The sequence below is a fragment of the Podarcis muralis genome, chromosome 4 (genome assembly GCF_964188315.1).
Source record: "Podarcis muralis chromosome 4, rPodMur119.hap1.1, whole genome shotgun sequence".
Classification (NCBI taxonomy): domain Eukaryota; kingdom Metazoa; phylum Chordata; class Lepidosauria; order Squamata; family Lacertidae; genus Podarcis; species Podarcis muralis.
This window is the reverse complement of record NC_135658.1, coordinates 66,665,391-66,678,315: the sequence shown is the minus strand read 5'-3', so window position 1 is coordinate 66,678,315 and position 12,925 is coordinate 66,665,391. Positions and strand designations below refer to the sequence as shown.

The 12,925-nt window shown below is 41.6% G+C and overlaps 1 long non-coding RNA gene across 1 annotated transcript in view; it reads right to left on the bottom strand.

The window, feature by feature from the left end:
• The window catches only part of LOC114595346 (uncharacterized), a 47,344-nt gene extending 39,523 nt beyond the window's left edge, over positions 1-7,821 (bottom strand). Inside the window, exon 1 of the long non-coding RNA XR_013392468.1 lies at positions 7,490-7,821. This is a non-coding gene — a long non-coding RNA (uncharacterized LOC114595346). The remainder of the gene's footprint in view (positions 1-7,489) is intronic.
• Between the last annotated feature and the right edge of the window lie 5,104 nt (positions 7,822-12,925).

Sequence of the window (12,925 nt, the reverse complement as noted above, 5' to 3'; positions counted from 1 at the left end):
TCTCTTAGCGATTTTTTGGTGAGCGACTTCTTCCCTTTGCCCCTTTCTCCTTTACTAAATTTCCACACATTTCTTTAAAAAAAGCTCAACAACTTTGACCTTGGGAGTTGGACATCCCTGGCATAGAGTTTGCTTCTTAGCCTTTTCTTCTCCTGTATATCTCCCACAAGGCAGAGGAGGTTTAGGATCAGAGTTTTCCTTCTCCTAGTTGGCCTCCCTTCCCAGGCTGACAACCTTCTGCCCCTCACTTCTACAGCACATGCAGAAACTTCTTGACCATTGGACCCACTATTGGTCTTGTCCGCTCAATCTGCCAAAGCCTGTCTTCACATACAGTGGAAGACCCTTATTCACCAAGGATTTGAGACCCATCGGCTTCCCTCACCTGGTTTAGCCAGCCAGCTGAAGCCGTTTCCCTTTTAGCCCAGATGAAAAACTATCCCTCAAAATTTTTTGCTGTTGTCAATATCAGTAGTTCATCTCTTCAAAATAAAGCCTGATAAACTAACAAGCACTTTATTTAGTATTCTTGGAAACCACTGATGGTTTTGCTTTTGCTTCTGGCTCCTGCTGGTGCTGCCTTTTTTCGACAGCTGCACATGGCGACTGCCTCACTCAGTAAGCTCTCTTCCGCTCTACATTGTACCACCAATTTTCTGAATGTGATTGCAAGTAGTTTTTGGTGTTGTTGGTTTCACTGATGTGGTGAAAATTGTAGAATTAGCACCAGGAGTTAGCCTTCTTTCGTCAGATGTCTCTCGTGAATGAAAATCCAGTTCCCCCACCAGGTCAACTAAGCTTATGAACAAGCTCTTACTGAGCACTTATGACTGTCTCTGCAGAACTGGCACTGACAGGGCTAAGAGAGTTCCAGCCCACATCTCCTTCTATTCAATTATCTCCCTCATAGGCTTGACATCTGTCTCCCTGTTGCGTGTGGAACAAAAGTATCCAGAAAAATGGACTGGTCTCTACTCGCAACCTGCAATAGCCCCAGAAAACATCTGCAAAACATCACCAGAAAACTGTATTTATGTGATATTTAAACAACCCCTGCCAGCCTTTTTCTACCTGTTGCTAGTCAGAAATAGCTTTAGATCCCCAGGCACAACTTTCTTATCTGTGCTTTCAGAGAAATGTTGTTTGGCAAAATAGGATATGTTCGCTTGAGACAGGGCGGGGGATGGATGTTATCATATGAGCATGCTAAGCAGGTTCAGGAACTGACTGTGTGCACCTTCTTATCTGAAGTTGTTGAGTCATCTTGATCAGCAATGAAAAGAGAAAACATCAATTTTCTGCTGCTGTATTTTCAGCTGAACAGACAATAGCATGTTCAAAATGGCTGCTTTGCTTCACTTGAATTTAGATGTGGTCCTACAATTTTGCTGTTGGCATGGTCACTAACAGCCATTTTTGGTCGTCCAAAAATGGAGCAGCAGAGAGGGCAAATTGATCATTCTTCAAGTGAGAAGCAGGAAGGAGGGGAGGCCCTTGTTTATCACCTCAAGCGGTTTGCCTTCCATGCCTTGCCTTCCATTTTCTCCACAGTGTGAATTAGCAGCAAATTTTGCCAGACATGTTATTTTCCTTTTTGCAGATGAAAACCCTTCTGTATAGATTTATTGGGGGGGGGGGGTTGTTTACCTGTTATATATGTGTTTTTCCATGAACAGCTTCTTTTTTTAAGCCCTTGTTGATAGAATGAAGGTTCTGGGTTAGTTGGAACAAAGAGCTTGCACAGTCTTTGGATGCAATCCAGACTATTTAAGTACAATTGATTTCAGTCATGGGAGAACAATAAGGGCATTCTTAACTTTCTGCGGCTGAAATCAATAGGACTCTCAATGTGTTCTAATTGTGACTGTGCATCACACATATTATGCTTTTCTAGTACTTGATTTCCAGGTGGGAATAATTTTTTCTTAAGATGCTCATTTGGGTCAAATGTAAATACAGCTCGAAGTGGGTGGCCTCCTGTACCTATGGAGACTCCCCACATGTCTGAGAACTCTGAAAAATCTCATCCTGGCTGAGTTTCTGCCCCTTCTCCGCTGTCCTATGTTGTACCCTGACTTCCAGCTTTGCAACAGTTCTTTAGATTGCTTTTTCAAGTGTGAGTGCAGCTACACCTTATTCAACAGTGATTGGCACAAAATTTCACTATTCGTGCGTAGGGTCATAGATACTAAGTTTGCTTGTGCTTTCTCAGGTGGGGAAGCTTTCGGCCCAGCAGGCCAGAGCCTTTGACAAGGTGGGTGCGGCAACCCACTAATGTCATTATTACCTAAGATGATTGACAGGTAAATGGTTCTTTCAATCCATCAAAGCTCTGTCACGCAGTGCTGCCTAAGCACCCAATATCCAGTTGGTTGTCGGGCACTTGGGAACTGCAGCACAGGGGCTTTTCTGTTCCTGTAGCACCAAGCATTGAAACTGCTGGTAAAACAGAGGGGTTTTGCCCTCCATTTTAGCAGCAGTTTCCATGGAAACCACTTGGTGAAATTCAAAGAAGGTGTGCTCCAGCAAAGGAATGCTTTACGCTGCTGCTCCTTTATAGCCATGTCAATGTCCGTTTCATCATGGTTTAGGGAAAATGGCCTGGTGGGTCCAGTATGGAAGTCTGACAGGCAAAGTCTAGCACATAAACTGGAGTTTTCCCAGCCTTGGGGAATTCCCTGGGAAGAGGGATTGGTTGATAAATCACTCCAGGAATTGTAGCTCTGAGGGAAATAAGAATCACCTAGCCACTCTCAGAACCTTTAAAAAATGCAGTTCCCAGGTTTTTTGGGGGAAAGCTATGGCTGTTTAAAGTGGTATGATACTCCTCCAAAGATATGGCGTAGATGGGGCCTAAGTCAGTTACAGCTCTGTATGAACAAATATTTCTTCAGTTACCATAGTTGCTGATTTTGAATAGAAAGCATACACATAGATTTCCCAAACTGTACAATATTTCATACCACTGTTAACTTTGTATACATTCTTATCAGCTCAATCTTCATGGGAAAGCCCCATTTTCCTGCAGCCTGACTCTTGTCGAACACTGTCCCACAAAAGCCCTAATTGTTATGGTTGACTATTTTCATCACAAACATAGAAAAAGTAATGCTGGATCAGTCCAAAGGTCCATATCTTGTAATCACAGCAGTGGTGAAGGAGAAATTAAATTCAGTGAAAGAGGAACCTACCTCACACTTTCCTAAACAATAAAGAAACCAAAACGCAGTGCTACTTTGAAACCCACACACCTCTGCATTTTGCAGCACAGTACTACAGCTAAGAAATGTGCACAGAAATGTACTTACTAGGGTAAAGTGTCCCTACAAATGCATATATTAGTGAAAAGAACATTTACAAATTTGTTACCTATGGGGAAATTGCTTGGCAAAAATGTAAGTATGAGAGAAATTTTCGTGGAAATGTGTATATTAGGAAACATTTGTACTAAAATGCTTATGAATCCTCATGAGTGTTAAAAAAAACAACAACCCCAGAATATTACAAACTGATGTGGAGAACTGAGCTTAAGGCTGAGAAAATGAAGAACTGACAGAAACAGAAACAGACAGATTTGCCCACCCGTAATTCACAGCGGCCAACCAGATATCTAGAGGAAGCCACAAACAGGACCAGAGCACAACAACCCTCTCCATGAAATAACATGCTTGGATGCTGGTACTTCTAGAGCTGCTTCATGCACTTCTTCAATTAAGGCTCTAGGGGCAGTTGTTAACACACATGGGAGCATCTGCTTCTTACTCAGATTTTTGGAGCATTTTTAGGAAGACCTTGCCAGGGCATTTACTTCTGTTAATATGAAACCCCTATGAGAATGGAATGGTGGGTGTTGGGGTATATTTATGAATTAAGGAAAACTGATTAAAGGTGATTGTGTGGATCCCATTCTGGGTTTTTTCAGGTTGCTTAGTGCTGATTTGGGGCATGTGTGCTATACTGCTTTGGATGCTCAAGGCAAGCTAATAATTCCTTAATAACTTTATCATCATTGTGTGGCTTTATATGTTCCAAACTGCCTTGATATGTTCCAAACTGCCTAAAATATATATTAAATAACCAAGCAATTATCCTTGATTTTTGTTGTTGTTGTTGTTGTGGTTTTGTCCTGGTTGTGGATTTGCATCAGCGGACATCTACAAGATCTTCTCCCTCCCACAAAATAATTAGAACTGGACCTGTTTAAAAATTGTTCAAGGGATCATTGTAATAACATAACACTTGGTGCTTATCCTTCTGGAAATATTAATCTGCCACTACAATCATCAAGCTTGATGTTGCATGACAGATGGTTTTGAAAGATATTGGACAATTAAATAAGAATATACTGTAAATGATTTATTGCCTCCACGGATGTTCAGCAGTGTGTAGGAAGGGAGTAGAGATTATTTAGATACTAGGTCCTCTAAATACACAAGTGCCCCTGTTTTCATTCCTGAATTATTTTTGTGAGGGTATGGCCTTATCACTAACAACATGAATCATCCCACTTTATGTGATGGATTCCAAAAGGGGTGCCATTTTTATGCCTCGCTCCACTCTTATATCCTTGTGACCATATAAACATTAGCTTAAGTTCAGAATAGAGGAAGGAAGTAGCTTTTCGCTTTAGTTGTGTAAAGGTCGGAAGTTGCCACCATATGCATATATTGAAGAAGAAGAAGAGTTTGGATTTGATATCCCGCCTTTCACTCCCTTTAAGGAGTCTCAAAGCGGCTAACATTCTCCTTTCCCTTCCTCCCCCACAACAAACACTCTGTGAGGTGAGTGGGGCTGAGAGACTTCAGAGAAGTGTGACTGGCCCAAGGTCACCCAGCAGCTGCATGTGGAGGAGCGGAGACGCGAACCCGGTTCCCCAGATTACGAGACTACCGCTCTTAACCACTACACCACACTGGCTCTCAGTGGTCTCTTGTCTCAGTTTCCATGAGCTCAGATTGTAAGCAAACTGCTAGAGACATCTCTTCTTCCCCCTTCCTTTCTGAAAATTATCTTTGAATTCAGTTTAATCTCCGTTTGCTTTCAGTGGGACGTGTAGACCCACAGATGGCTATGTTAAACATAACCCTTCTAGAACCTTGAGGCAGATAGCTTGTTGTTATTATTTGCCTTGCAAGCCACTTTACAGACATAAAATAGCTAAAATTATTTTAAAAACCGGACAAGAACAACCAAGTGTAGACTTTTAAAAACCCTAAAATGAATACCTAATGCCTACATTTTCATCCAGCTGGAAAAGTCTGTTGAAACACACACAAAAACCCACGTTTTTAATTATTTCCTAAAACTACAGATAGTGGGCACCTGTTGTATCCCAACAGGGGTACTGTTCCACAGAGTGTATGTGTAAAAATTATATATGCTTGTTAGACAGGTGGCTTGTCATATGAGTAGCACACCTTATCACTTACGGTAACATCATCTCCCTGGAAATATATTTCAGAGTGAGAAGGAATGTGCTATACTGTGACTGAAATCAAGGAGCTGTAGCCAGTGTTAGTCATACTCAGAGCAGAGCCATATGACATTATTGGAGATGAATACCTTAGGTCCATTAAAAACAAAACAATGAATGTACTCAAATTTTACTGGGTCTGCTCTAACTAGAACTTGGTTGAGTATTACCCAAAGGCAGCATGTATTACATCCTCAGTAAAATGCAATGTGTTTGTGGGGCCAATACAATAAAACTCATCTGGATGTGTAATCTCTGGCTATGACAGAGAACTCTTGGAATATCTGGATCCATTCATCACACTGGCCATATGAAACAACCTTAAACCAAGTCACACCACTTACCCAGCACCATTCAATAAGACTGGCAGCAGTCTTCTAAAGCCTTAGGCAGAGGTCCCTAGGCCTGAAACACTCTGAATGCAAATCATATCCTCTGCTGCTGAATTCGACACCTTCCTAAATTGCTTCGGATAATTTAGCACTCCCTCAGCATTGTTGTCCAGGCTTTCCTGTTGAATTCTGGGAGAGTGATCACACTTTTATTTCATTTTCTGCTAAGAACAGCATTGCTCTGGTGATGTTTTCCAGAGGCTGAGGTAGGAAAGGAATGTGCTGTACTTTCGCTGACCATCAAATGTACACGTTACTTATATTACCCAATGATGCTGAAAGTTGCAAAGACAGATGGCCTCTCTAAAACTAAGATGCTGTGGAGGCCTATTTATCTTGTCAACTGACGCTACTTAGTATCACGATGTAAATGAAAAGTAGGAGAATTCTGAAACAATTAGGCACAAGATTAAGCCATGCTGAAAGGATGTAGTTATGTTCATCAGATATCTACATACAGTGCTGTTTTTCTAGAAAAAGAGGTGCCAGAACCTGTCTGCAAAGCAATATATTATCTAGAAATTATTATATCTCTATATATTATCTAGAGATTTGTAAAGCTACAAACAAATGATACTTCATTTGGGCAAGGGCCATAGTTCTATAAATGCAGAATGATTTAAATGTATGGTGTGGATGGGACTAGTGATAGAAGATGGCGGTTCTGGCCCCACCCACCACCTGCTGCAGCATCCAGTCCACTGTTTGGCATTCAGCACCTGACAGACTTTCCTCCCCACAGAATATGGCCCTTGGAGAAGAGGATAGTTCCCCACCACTGTGCAAAGCAGTGGGCAGTTTTACTAGATGTAAAGCTTTGCTAAAATGTAGAGTGCTCTATACTCTCCTAATTCAGTTTTCAAATGAGACTTCATTAGATTTCCACTTGGATACTAATTCAGTTACAGTGGCAAAAAGCTAATTAACTGCTAGCTTCCAATCCTGTTTGTTGACCACATCCCCTGCATCTCAAAAGTACAATCAGATGCCGCTGTTTGCTCTATTGAAAGCTTGCCATCAGCTGCAATCCTTCTCTCTTCATGGTTTCTCATATTCCATCTATCACTGTCATGTTGCTTCTCAGTACAATAGTTCAATCATCTGTCTCTTCCCCTGTTTCTACAGCTAAAGCTGTCATTCCTGCTTTTCCCCTTCCCCTTCCCCAAAGGCAAGTGCTTCTTTCCAGCCTTCTCACCACACAAGTCCATGGCAAAAAAGAGAGATAACACACAACACTTTCCTATTCTGGCCAGGCAAATAGGGAAACAGGAAACTACAAACAGGAAAGAAAATGTGAGAGAGGGAAAATGAATTCCGTTTTCCCCATGGAAGATATCAGACAGATCAATACCCATGATGCCTGTGCCACTTCTTCAGGAAGTTCATCTGAATAAGGTCAAATAGAGGTGACACAATTAAAGTCTAGGGGAAACAGACAAAATAATCAAAAAGGCACTGTGTCTGGATAGAATTCACTATCCAGGGGAAATGGCTGGTCTTTTGACAAAATATGCAACTTTTCTTCTTCACCAATGCACTGTAAAAGAGCCAACATGCTGTTGTGGAGGGTGGGGTGATTGAAAAAGCAATCCTCCTGTCAGACTGGGAATATCTTCTCACTCACCCAAGTTGAGGATATTCCACCATTCTTCAGCAGAATATCTTTCCTTTCAGCAAAGTAAGCGACTCACGTATATGTCAAACAAAGCTTCAATAATAAAGAAAATTGTAAACTGAAGAAACGAAAACAACATCATGAGGCGAGAATGACAGTTGGTCTCTTTAACTGAACCTAACCGAACACATGAAGGGAGGGGCCGATTCCGGAGAACAACACAAAAGCCCCACCCACCAGATGTCAGACACCCTACTATTCAAATTTGGCCCCAGTGTTTTTCTAACACATACCAGCATTTTTTTAAAGGGAGGATTTGCCATTTTGTTGCTTTTTAACTTGGCTTGAGGAGAGGCTTTTTGCAGTCCAACATCTTGAATGTTTGGGTTGCATCTGTAGACTTGGCCAATAATCTGCTCACCCTGTGACCCCTAAATGCTGCAGAATTCTCTGCTTCTGTCCTATGTTTATTGTTCTTCAACTAATTACTGATCAATCAGATGGCCTATCTTATGCTATGACAAGAGCATTAAACAGTTTTGGGTGCATGTCCTTGTCAAAAGTTTTTTGGAAGTATAAATATACAGTGTGTTCTGATTCCAGGGGGTAGGAGTAAACAGACAGCACTTGTAATGCAGAAAAGTAAGTAGTGGGATCCCCCAAGGATCTGGTTTAAATGCTAAACTCTGTGCTATTGTTCATAAATGAGTTTACATAATGTTTATTTATTGAAACAAAACCTACTGCTTCATTGTAAGAAAATTTCATAAGCAATTGATCAGGATGCTCACTGTTTATTGAGCCTTCTGATTGGTTTGAGCAGAAGCTGTACAATTTCCATCAATCGGTATCCCACACTTCCTTGTTCCTGCCAAAAAAATTGGTGTGTTTCTTTGAAATAGGTTTGTTGTGCAAAAGCTTCAGGGTGCTTTAATCTACTCTAATTGTGCAAAGGCAGGTGTATGACTGAATTCCTCCGGCAAAACAATGACAGACTGGAAGCTACAAAGAAGTGAAATATCACTTTATACATGCATCATGGTGCATGGAGGGAGTGGGAGAGAGTTGATGGTGCATAAGGCAATAATATTAGGGAAGCAATGTCAGTGCAAGAAATAAATCCAAGTTTCTGTAATAGCAAGGTGCCAAATGAAATTAAAGTGCCGGGGGGGGGGGGCTAGGAGGGGAAAAAAGCAGGAAGCCTTGCTGATTTCTTAACTACAGAGCAGCAATTTAAAACAACAGAGGCAAAGAAAACTAAGGATGATGGCAGAGAAGTGCAGGAGGCCTGGAAATGGGAACCACATCACCATCTAATACAAACAGAATAGAGATAGGTATATTACAGAACACTAGCATAATTTAAAGTCCTGAAAGGGTCTTCAATGACAGCAATTACCTTCCTATCTCAGTGTTGTTATTTGATCAGGATCTGGCTGGCAGCTATGTTGCAGTTAGAATTTTTAATTCGGCTGATACAAGCACAATTGCATGTCTGCAAACAGGTTTATTAGCTAATAAATTCATTATGTATTGTTCATGTCTTAATGTAAGTGTTTATGTCACGAGTTCCAAGGCATTGCTGGGCTCAGGAGTGGAGTAGCAGGCAGAGGTGGACAAGGAGGTGGAACAGGAGGATGACATGGGTGGGGCTGAGATTGGGGGGCAGAGGCTGAGGGACACAGGTACTGTCAGGTGTTCAGCCTACACTCGAGTAGGACCCTGGCAGAGACACATGCCCAACTGGCATGTTCCCTCCCTCCTGGTCGATCGTTCGGGAGCTTCAAAAGCTTTCTTCAGCCCAAACATCACAGTGACCGATGCCAACTGACACCAGCACACTGAGGGATCCGCAGAGTTTGCACAGTTGCGCAACAGACCTCAGCAACTCAGCATTTTGGCTAATCTACTTTATTTACATATAAACACACACGGAGCACTGCAGCATGGCTCCCTCTCTCTCTAGCATCAGACAGCAAAGAGAAAAAGGACAAAGGACAATAGTCCCACTTCACGGAACACAGTAACACAAACATCCTTTTTCCGTCACTTCCCACTCTGTGGAGTTAAAACATATACCGCCATGTGATAGACAAAAACCCCATGACTGCAATCATAGATCAGGAATTCTAACAGGTATATCCTCCTTCCATGATACAGTTGCCTTGCCTGTGGAAGCAGGGCTCCCCTCTCAAGGAAGAGAATTCAGCTGTGGAATCGGGGGGAGGTTTCCTTTTTGTTTATCACCCCCCCCCAAGGTTGTGAGGTATCTTTTTGCAGGCACTGTTGCCTTACTCACAATAGGAGGAAGGTAGCTGGGCTTCACCACATTTGCATGTACCGCAGACCCTCCAAGTGTCTCTGTTTTCCGAATTTACACAAGCCATCCCTGTTTTGATTTGATCCCGGAATATTCTGGAATATCCTTAGGACATCCTTATTTTCATCAGAGAAATATTGGGGGTGATTGTAGGAGGTTCCTTTATTCATTGGATAAATGCTGGAGGTTATGGAGTTATGTAACCCTCAAGCCAAGGAGATAGGTAACTATGCAACCTTTAGAAAATATCTGAAGGCAGGCCTATACAGGACAGTTTTTCAAAGTTTGATATTTTGTTATATTTTGTTATATTTTTATATATGTTGGAAGCTGCCGAGAGGGCCTGGGGCAACCCAGTCAGATGGGCAGGGTAATAATAATAATAATAATAATAATAATAATAATAATAATAATAATAATATGGAATAGGGCATCCCTGTTTTCATCAGAGAAATGTTGGAGGGGATGGTAGTGTGCATTTGTTATTTGATCAGGATCTGGCTGGCAGCTATGTTCCATGCTTAGGAAACATGCCCAGAGCCAGGTTTTCACCAACACAAGCAAAAGCCATTGTCACTTGTTGGCTCACAGTCCCCTAAAGCCTATAGTTTTGGCTGTTCTTTGCTGGAAATGATCCTTTCAGCAGAGACTTTGAACTATTTAACTAGCTAATTAAATAACACTAGGAGAAAGGAAAGCTTGTAGCCCCGAGGAGTGTTCTGTGAGACCCACCAAGGAGGCCACGACTTTGATTTTCCATTGCTTTAACTTTGTTTTCCGTGAATCTCTGTACTTTAGCTACGAAGGCAGCAGGCAGAGAACAGTGTGCTACTTTAATAAGTTTAATACAAACATAAATCTAGCAGTATAGCCATAAAGGTATAAGTTACGTCAGAGTCACATGGGGCTGTGTGTGCTGCCGTGTGGCTGCCTGTCCAATTTCTGTCATGAACGGGTAAGATCTCCATCATTATGACATATGAAGAGGCAGGAGACAGGGGTCCGAAACATAGGAAGGACCCAATCAATGCCTCTTTCTGGATCCCTTCAGCAAAGGCTGAATCACTCAGTATCAGGGATGGACAAAAGAATGGTGAAGCACTTTTCTCATAGGAGTGAATGACAGCCTTGCCCATGGAAGATAAGGGTTGCTTTCGGAGTCACAGTTAAGGAGAGGGGTTGACTTGTCCCCTTGTCCTGGTGAGATCTTGCCCCTTCATCTCTTTTTCGTTCACTGCTGACTTTTATTTACTTACTTATTTTATTTTGTAAAATTTATGTACCACTTGATTGCAGAGAAAACCTCAAAGCGGTTTCAGTTGTTCTTTAAATTTGTTTCTAACTGTTTTTATTGAGCTATTAAATATTTTTTAATGAACCGTTTATAGAGGTTTCGTTACAACCAAGCGGTGTATGATTTTTGACAAATCATTAGTAAAACATCGGCCATCTATTTTTAAAAAATCCAGTGCCCTTCATTATAAAGATGAGACAGTCGAAAGGCAGGGTAGAAATATTTGAAATAAACGTCTCGCTATAATGACGATATTAATAATTAAGATGGCCAATGCTTTTGTTGTTGTTGTTTAGTCGTTTAGTCGTGTCCGACTCTTCGTGACCCCATGGACCAGAGCATGCCAGGCACTTCTGTCTTCCACTGCCTCCCGCAGTTTGGTCAAACTCATGCTGGTATCTTCAAGAACACTGTCCAATCATCTCGTCCTCTGCCGTCCCCTTCTCCTTGTGCCCTCCATCTTTCCCAACATCAGGGTCTTTTCCAGGGAATCTTCTCTTCTCATGAGGTGGCCAAAGTATTGGAGCCTCAGCTTCAGGATCTGTCCTTCTGGCCAATGCTAGATTTCAGTAATGGTGAGCAACTCACCTAACATTTAGACTGGTGTCTTCAGTTTCAATGGTGTATCTTGACAGGGCTGGCTCAGGACATTTTGCTGCCTGAGGTGGTGAGTACCAGGGCCTGCTTGTCCAATGATTTTGGCACCTGATGCAGAAAACACTCTTCCTGGTATTTTTAAAAAATGCAATAATAATAACTAACTAACAATTTGTTTCCCTTTCATGACCTTCAAAATAAGCCACTCTGTCAAAGGTAGGGCTGGACCTATATGAAATGAGAGAGACAGAAGGGGGCAAGGTCCTGTCATATCCCCTTCTGCCACCAATCCTGGAAACTGCGGGGTCATGTGGGGCTCCCCATTGACAAGACAGACAGCTGTTCACCACAGAAATGCTTGCTGGATTTTACCCCCACATTGCTGCTCCCAGTTTCTTACTTGGATCCTATGCAGTCATCAGGCTGGGCCTTCTAATTGACGTTCAAAATAAGTGCTCTGCATTCCAGCAGAGAAATTAAATTGCAATAAGATTTAACGGGATAATCAATATTCCCAAAGCATAGAAGACTCAGGCAAAACCTTCTGCATAAATGCATGAAGAAGGTAAGGAACAGGCTGACTGCAGGGCAGAATACAGCCCATCAGAGAGAGAAAATCACCATCCCTGACGCATTTCCCTTTTTGAAACAGAATCAGATATATGAAAATTGCTTTTGAAATTTTGTTTCTGTCTTCTCAGCAGTGTCTCAGTGATGTTTCCTGGGCTTTGCATGGAAAGGAGCAGAAGAAATTTAATCCCTGAAGGCAATGCTAAAACAGAAAAATTCAAGTTCTCTTTCACTCTGTTTTTCCCCAGCTTAAACAAGAGAAGGAGAGTTTTCCTTTTCTATTTCATCAAATCTGCAATAGTTTGGTTTGAAACAGAAAGCTAGCTTTCATCTGTATATAAAATATCAAATTGTATAATTCAATGTTTCAATGTTTTAAGAATAAGTTTAGGCATTCATTCATTCACTCATTCATATTAAAGTGTTTTTATACCCTCCAACAATTCTCCAATGAGAATAGGGAAGTTCTATTCCATAATAATAATAAAAATAATAGTAAAAACACTTTAAAAAGTAATACAGAGCACTCATTAAAACGACTGCCTACGTAAGTGGTTTTCCCAGTAGTGATGTATGGAAGTGAGAGCTGGGCCATAAAGAAGGCTGGTCGCCGAAGAATTGATGCTTTTGAATTATGGTGCTGGAGGAGACTCTTGAGAGTCCC